Raw genomic sequence first — 8,457 nt, 5'->3', positions numbered from 1 at the left:
AACAAAGCTGGTGAAAAGGCTGGTAAAACTTGGGTGGTCAAACATGGGGGCAAACAGGCTTCCTAGAGAGGTGGTTGATGCCTACTTGTCCTGATTATTAGGATATTAAGATATTAGGATTATTAGGCATTAGGATAATGCTTTGAATAACATTTTAACTTGGGGTCTGCCTGGCAGCAGTCTGACAGCAGGACTCGATGATGAAGGTTGAAGGTCCTTCCCAACTGACACTGCTCTATTCCCAGCCCTAAAGGAAAGAGGAGGGGAAATTACCAGAAAAAGATGCTGAATCCAGAGATGCTATCTAGCAGACCAATCAAAAAATATGTACTTGTGCATTTGTAATGAGATTACTTCTATAAATGTGATAATATCACGAGGCAAAAATAACTCATTAAATATAGCATAAGTCAATAACAAAGCTCTACAAAGCACTGCAATACTTTGCAAGCAGGAACGACAGGGTAATTGGAGTTTTTGGATCAATTTTCTCCTTTGTTGTTGTTGTTGTTGTAGCTAATTTCAATATAAAGCAATAAGGTCAGAGATACTTTTTGTTTTTGATTAACCTTACTTTGTTTACTCTTTTCCCCAGGTGCATGTGTCTCATGCCAGTAGCAACTCTCACGTCTGCGTGAAAGCCTCAAGGTCAAGGTTTAGGTTTTTCCTCCTATCATAGAGGAGAAGAGACAGCAACCAGTTGGGATAGGAGGAACCAATTCTTCCCGTGCTTTTTTAAAAGTGTAAATTGATAAACAAATGACATCTTTTGATTGTATTTGAACCAGCTTTATTTATGCAGTTTTCTGACAGGGTACTCTTTAAGGGGTCAGTCTGAAGATTTTGCTCTGTAATGCTTTTAAAAATGTTTATTGATCTTTTTGCTGCCCTCTCAGTGTTCAGAGAGTTTTCCTGATACTTGTTCTTTTCCTTTCTAATGAACTTGTCAGGAAATGATGAAACTAACTATATCTCTAGCTGTGTTAAATGTACAGGGTGAACAATTTCAAAAACTAGATTAAAAACTGTTTTCTTTCCTGCAGGTCTATTCTGACTACAGCTGTTAGTCATTTTTTTGACAATACGTGCATTTCCAGAAAGAACTGATTGTCAAGGTAACAATATCTCCTGCAGAACACATCTCGAGGTTCATCTTCCTACAAATATTGGAATAAAAACTGCTCTTCATTCAGTGAACCATTTATGTTCCTGAAGCTGATCATCTGTCTTATAAAGCTCATCTGATACCAGCCTGAGCTTTTTTCCATGAGAAATCTTGAAGATCACTGGCTTCAGTGACAGTATTAGGAAGAACCTGTGGATGTTTCTAAGGAAGGATATAAACTAACTTCAGTCTGTAGCCCTCTTAAGAGAATAAGAAAAATTCCTACTGTTCCTGCCACATTGTAACCTGATGATTAACATCCTGTGTATCTAAATTAGTGAATATGGTATTTTTCTCTGCTTCCTATACTAAACTATTGAATCACTTTGCTATGCCTGGTTAAAAAGCTACCATGTTCTGTTAAGCTAAGAGGTGCAATAAATTGGGTCCGACAAGGTGACTTTTAAGGCCTGAATTTACAAAGGAATGTAGGAATACATTCCTTGTCTTAAACCTAGCTTATAACATCGGTGGGGGTCAGACTTGTGAGTGTCTTTGTGCATTGAAGCTTAAATCACATGCTCTGGGTGCTGAGGTGAGCAGATGATGCTATAAAACGTCAAAGCGCTGCTTGTTACCACCACCGCTGAACAGGCAGCAATAGTGGGACTACAGATAAAAAGAGCAGCACTGGAACTACAAGTTTGCTGATTCTGAAGCATGTGGTTTAGCAGGAGAGCCACGTTTGGTTCCTAACTGCTGAACATTTCCCTCTCCTGTGGGAGGGCAGTTTTTCTGTAGGTAACTTCCACTGCATTCAGCTGTTGAAAGGTTTCTTAAAGGTACTAATTACAGTGGGTTAGAAACAAATCTTACCATTTTCTTCCTCCTGAAAATCTGGGAGAGATGAAAGCATATTCTAGAAGAGTCAGGCTCCCACAGACAGACATAAACACACAGGAGCAGATACGTGCAGATAGTAACTGGAGCCTCTGAGAATGAGGTTTGTTAACTCTGTTTTGTGGGTTTCCTCCGTGTAATTGGATCAGCTTTTAACGGAGAACCTACGTGGACATACCCTGTGTTTCCATTTATAACAATAATCTGATAACACCTTCTATCTCAGAGCATTTGGCCCTGCACAAACAATTTCAGCATTCTCGGAGGCAGACAAGGGTTAGAGTCGCCATTTCACAGAGAATCAAACGTGGAAATGTGGACAGGCACAGGTGAAGCATTTTGCCCAAGGTTATAAAGGAAATATCTGGCCAGCCCCAGATCTTCTCTTGTTCTTATACATTAACCACAGAACCATTTTTCCTTCCTACTTAGAATGCTTTCAGTGTTTTTAAACGCTGCAATTATCCTTTGACTGCTTTCTATTTAAAGATGGGGCTCTGTACTCGGCACATCTTGAGAGCACACACCAGCAACAGATGTTTGTTATGAACAGATTTTTCATGTTTCTTAAACCTGAGGAAAGAAATCATTATTAGCTTTCTAATGCCAAAAGCATTCTAAAAGTCAGAAAGTCCTCTTCTCCTCAGTCTAAGAACAGTGAACACTATATTACAAATAATTGGAAATTATTCATTTTTCTCGTGAAGATTGGGATTCACAGGATTATGATTACAGCTACTATTAGTGCTTTATGAAGGAGAGTATAGTAACAGCGACATAATCTCTGTGTAAAAGTCTTCTAATAATCTTCTTTAGGAAAATCTTTTCTTCCACATGAGTTGCTGGTAATTTGAATAAATGAGGCTTGCCTTCAGTTGTCTCCGATTTCTTACAGACCTGAATAGCATGGGTTATCATCCTACCTTACATAGACACCATGAGACAAATACGTGATCAAATAATCAAACAAAGCAGAGTCCAGTCCAGGACACTATGCAGATTCATTTCATTTCCCAGTGGCTTCCTCTGCTGCAGAGAAACAGAACGGAAAACAGGCGGAACTGGTGATCGAACAGATAAGATGGAGAGCATTACGCAGAATAAGACCATCGCTGTCCACTTGATTGAAAAGAAGGAAGAATTTCAACAACTCGACTTGCATGAGCTAACACTTGAAACATCAGTGTTGGATGAAAGTCAGCAATTTTCCTGAACTAACATAATGTGAGGCACCTGCACTCGGTTATGGGCACCTCAGGACTCCAGATGCCCAGGTATCTTCGGCTAAGAGCACGGCAGTCATTCTCATTGAGGGAGAACTTCACAAATATGGAGCTGCTGGGAAAAAAATGGTGTTATTCAAGAAAGCCTGTGCCTGTGTAACTATGGACTACCTTGCATGAGCAAGGCTGGAGTACTGCCACGCAGTCAGCCTTGGCTTAGGGAATGGGAAAAGTTGTCCAGAGAAAGCAAACCTCATGTTTGAAAGCTGTTTCTGTGCCATGGCAGCTTACTGGTAAGCTGCATCACAAGCCTGTTGCTGCCTCTCAGCACGAACCTGCAAAATTGGTGATGCTCGTGTTAGCTTTGTTGTAGGGTGGCTGGTGTAGGAAAGTAAAAGCAGGTTTATTTGGACTCTCCAGCTGAAGGTATCCAGCGGGCAGAAAGGAGGAGAGCTGTGTTTAAGGAAACCATGTGCTTTGCGCCCAAACCCTTGAGCTGTGCACCTGCAGCAGCAGAGGGAGAGGAGGCTCGCATATGTACAAAAGACGGGGCAGGAAGCTCCGGCGTGCCTTGTAAATTAAAAAAATAAACAGATAAATGCAAGAAGCGGTTTGAAGCTCATCCCCATTCAAAGCGAGGACGCCAGGTGGCACTGCAGAAGGCAGAAAGAAGGAAGAAAACCCTCCCGCACGGCTGGGCTCCTCTGCCACAGGCAGGGCACGAACCGAGGCGCATCAGGGAGGGGAGCGCTGGTCTCAGGCGGCTGCTGCACGGCAGCGAAGATGAAGGGCACGCAGCATCCAGCTAGGAAATGGCCCGTACGGATGTGGTGCTGGTTTTGGGAGTGCGAACTGTATGTCTCACTTGGAGGAAGAGGGCTGCTGGGTTTTGCCTCGCTGTTACAGGGTGCATTAGGTGCTTACCGCGCCGTGCTGGGTCCTGCCCACTGTCTGAGGCTGCGGCTGGTGGTGCCCACCCCAGAGACAGCCCAGACACCAAGCAAACCTCCCGACGGGCACCCCAGGGCTCGGGCTCCTCCCCAAGCTTTGCTGCTTCTGCTCAGGCAAAACCACACAGCAGCAGCTTCGCTCTCCAGACTCGCACATCATCATCTCGGCTGGTAAAAAAATGCATCTTGCATTTCTTCTTTTCTTTCTGCTGCTCTTTATTGAACGCTTCATAACTTCCTAAGAGAGAAGTGAGTTTCCTTGCACCAGAAGTGCGGCTCCTTGAGCTGCTTGGGCCATTCAACTCGTTCACATAAGAGGGTTTGACTTGAGAGACTGCTGCTGGACCGCACACGTGCTCCGCATCTCCCTGGGTTCCTCTCCCCCGAAGGCATTAAATATGGAGCAGGCCCATCTGCCGGGCTGTGCTTCTGCCACATATGAACCAGAGCAGCAGGACTCTGTAGCAGTGGGGGAGGAGAATAGGTTGTGGAAAGAGGATGAGCACAGAAATACATTTGGAGGATTGCAATTTGTTCGGTGTCAAATGACTTGTCAGTGCTTTTTAGGTAGATATCCGAGATTTCGGCTGGTGACATCAGTGCTGGTCAGGAGAGACAATAACACTCCCAATTTAAATCTCAAGAGGATGTTCAGTTTCAGACGCTAATAAAAGGGTTTGCAGAAGTCAGATCTAACTATAGACAATATATAATTGAGCACCTCCAACGTCATTTCCTTAGAAGCCTGATACAATGACACGCTTCTCGGGCTGCGTTGAGCCCTGGAGTCTATCAAACCATCATGTCTCAGCCCTATGCAGAGGAACTGCAGATAATCAATCTTTATTTTTTCCTCTCCTAGATCAACAAATTCTCCAAGTGCATGAGAGGACATGGCACTGGCAGGCATGCCAGAGGAGATGTGCCAAGCCAAAAAATCACAATGTCACATGAGGGTGCGTGAGATGAGGTGTGCAGAGCACCTGCTTTCGCTGCTCCTGTGCATGAGAGCCCGAGGTTGAGATGATGACCTTCAGGACATCCTGCAAGATTCAGCTGCTTACCCGACTCTTTTCTGCAGGTGTGAGGAAGGGTCCTAAGATTTATTGCATATGTTTTGTTGAAGCTGTTGGTTTTTTGCTGTGTACAGCTCACCCACAGGACGAGGCGGGTCTATCAGAAGTCAGAATGCATCACTGCTTTCAGATGACCAGTTCCATCTTGTAGTTTGTTTTTGCTAAGGGTAAAGATGTAAACCAGAAGCACACTTAATACATTTTAAGCTACTATTCCCAAATTTCTTTTCATCTCAAGTCTTTTTGTACATATTTCTTAGAAATATTAATGCAGCTGTGAAGAAGTCTTGATAATATATCGGAATAGAATTTGTAAGATACATTAAAAAAAAAAAAAGTCTTTACAAATAATAGATCAAAGAATAAAAACACAATTCAGTTGTCTGCTGTTACTTACATTAATCTGTAAGTATTCAAAAGTGGCCACAGACTCCAGGAAAACCATAAAGCTTAATACTAATAAGGAAATTCATTAAAAATGATAATAATTTTAAAAATCTCACCGGGAAACTGTATTATTTATTTTTCCTATTTTGCATTTTTCCTATCTTGAAAGTGTGTCATCCAGTCAGGAAGCAATGTAGCTCAGATGATTAACATTATTGCACATATCGGAGAATGGACATCAAGATACAGAGGACAAGAATATTCATCCGCTGAAGCTTTTTTGGTAGGGAAGCAATGCACAAATAGTAAAGGAAGTCCTTTATATCACAGCAAGATGATCAGGAGCTTCCAGAGCTCACTGCAGAAAAGCACGGAGAAACAGTGAGCTTCATTAGCTCTACAATATAGAAAAATAGCATCAGTTGTGGATAGATATTTTTCACCATTATTCGCTCCACCGCATCATGCATTTTTGAAGGCACAGGCATATTTAACTGGAACATTTCACGCAGAATTAAATGCACATGTCAATTAAACGGTCCTTAAAACATCTTACGTCAGTATAATTGAGATCAATTTTAGGTACAGCTGTCAGCTAAATAAAGGAATCAAAATTATTGACAGGGTTTACTTCATAGCTCATGAAAGTTAATTTTCCATTGACGTCGCTGTCCTCTGAGCATCGCTGCTGTTTTTCCTCTCCAGGATAGGTCTGCTCTGTGCCATCCCCAGTTTTGTAAGATGCTGCCGCAGAGCCTCTATATTCTTTCCAGTAAACAAATTCCTCCAGCTCAATAACACTTTTCTCTGGGTTTGTTTGATGAGGCTGAGGTCAGGAAACAAAAGGATTTTGTTCTCCCGATACTGGATATTGCATTGCTAGAGTTGCTTTCACCAGCCTAGCCTCTTCTCCAATTTCAAACTTGGATGAAATAAAAACACTCCCGCTGTCATTTGCAGTCGCATGTTCCTCCCTGGTATCCTACATCACTTTCCCGTGGTAAATATGTTCTTCCCTGATATCAATTTCCAGATGTTCGGGGGAGTTTTAATAATAAATGAAATAGGATCTATCTGGCCTGTAGCAGAGAGGAAACAAAGGATGTGCACAACTTCAAAGCTCATTTGGGTTTCAGTTCCTTCCTCCCTTTAGTCTACTGACACACATTTCACGGGAACATATACACCTCAGCTGCCTTCTCTACCTTCAGCCCATGCAATTTTAAAGGCACTTTTAGGCTCTTTACTTCCCCTTATCATGGAAATACAATCTTTCAGGGAAGAAGTGGAACAGACAGAGGCGGAAACTATTTCGCCGTCTTAACATAATTTGCCCACGTTCAATGGTATCAGAACGCAGAGTCTGGGCATGTGCTTCAGATAGAGCCCAGACCATGCCACAGAGAGGCCCCAGCCTGCACTTGTTATTTTATCCCCCTGTGACATCTGATTTTAAAAAGTTACTTTTAAAAAATGATGCATCCAGAAGTAATTATTTTCAAACCTTGAGTCTTAAACAAACTGCCAAATAGGAGAGATGAGGCCAGACTTTCACAACTGCGAGGCACAAAATGAAATCTAGAAAGGTTTTTACAGAACATTTTAACTGTATTTTCTACAGGTTTCTTAAAAGACATAGCTTGATGCTAACTAAAACAAAACCAAAAAACGAAAACCCACCACAACAAAAAAAAACAGTCAAGAGCAACACCACCAACCCCAGCATTTCTGCTTTGGTTTAATTTTGTAAAGATTTGTGACTAAAGAACGATCACGGTATATTATTTAGCTTCTCTTCACAAAAACCATCTTCTTTTCCCATTACAAATTGACAGTGGATTACTGTGCTCCCTCCTGCAAGTAGTCATTGATTATATCTTTCTATCAGCTAATTGCAAGCAAATCCTTCCTGGAAATTCTTGCCAGGAATTCTGGCCAGAGAAGGCTCTGTAGCAATAATGCCAGGCTGAGATCTGTGCTAGAAGAATTGTGAAAGACAAAGTATGTTACCAGGAACTCCATGTAAATTTCCCACTAAATTACACAGAACTAACCGTAAATACAAAAAAAGGAACGAGCAAAGAATTCCCTCAGCTTCCTCTTTGGCACTGCTGCTGCATGCAAAGATGGCAAAGAGTAGAACTGGCCCCTGTGCAATGCAATAAATGAATGGATATGATGACCCATTACCTGTCTTTTCAGACCTTTTAGGAAAGATACTTTCTCATAGATTTGTCGTGATGAAACAGATTCACAATCTTGCATTCCCCTGCAGACAAGAACTTTCTGGCTGAAAATCCTACCTGGTTTCCAACAGGAGAAGCAGGCAGGAAGAAGGGGAATGTTTTAGTTCCTTTTTTTTAACATCTTCTGTCCATGTGTTAGTACTCACATCTGCCAAGTAGTTAGAGAATGTCGTTTTAGACTATCAATAGCTTCTCCATCATGAGATTTATGCTCTATCCCCTTAATCTCTATACCTGAGGTAGTGTTAAACTTTTACACACATCAGTATATTAAAATGGTGAAAGGGTTAAAAATAATTTATTTATTTTCAGAAGTTTAAATGCACAACAGCAGCCTTTTGTGTTTATCAAACCTTTCCTCTGGCTTGCATGCTAACCATAGCATAATTATGTCAGCACTCAACATTGCTAGAAACGTACGTCTTGTGAATTTTTAGACTGCTATGTTGAATAAAGTAGGTGAAATGTTATCTTAAGATCTGAAATGATCATGTTCTGAAGAGCAGTTGTGTGCTTGCAGGAGAAAGAGCAATAACAGACTGATAAAAAGCCTAGAAGGGAACTCCTTTG

Source organism: Aythya fuligula, chromosome 1, assembly GCF_009819795.1.
Source record: "Aythya fuligula isolate bAytFul2 chromosome 1, bAytFul2.pri, whole genome shotgun sequence".
NCBI lineage: Eukaryota > Metazoa > Chordata > Aves > Anseriformes > Anatidae > Aythya > Aythya fuligula.
This window is presented reverse-complemented; position numbering follows the sequence as displayed.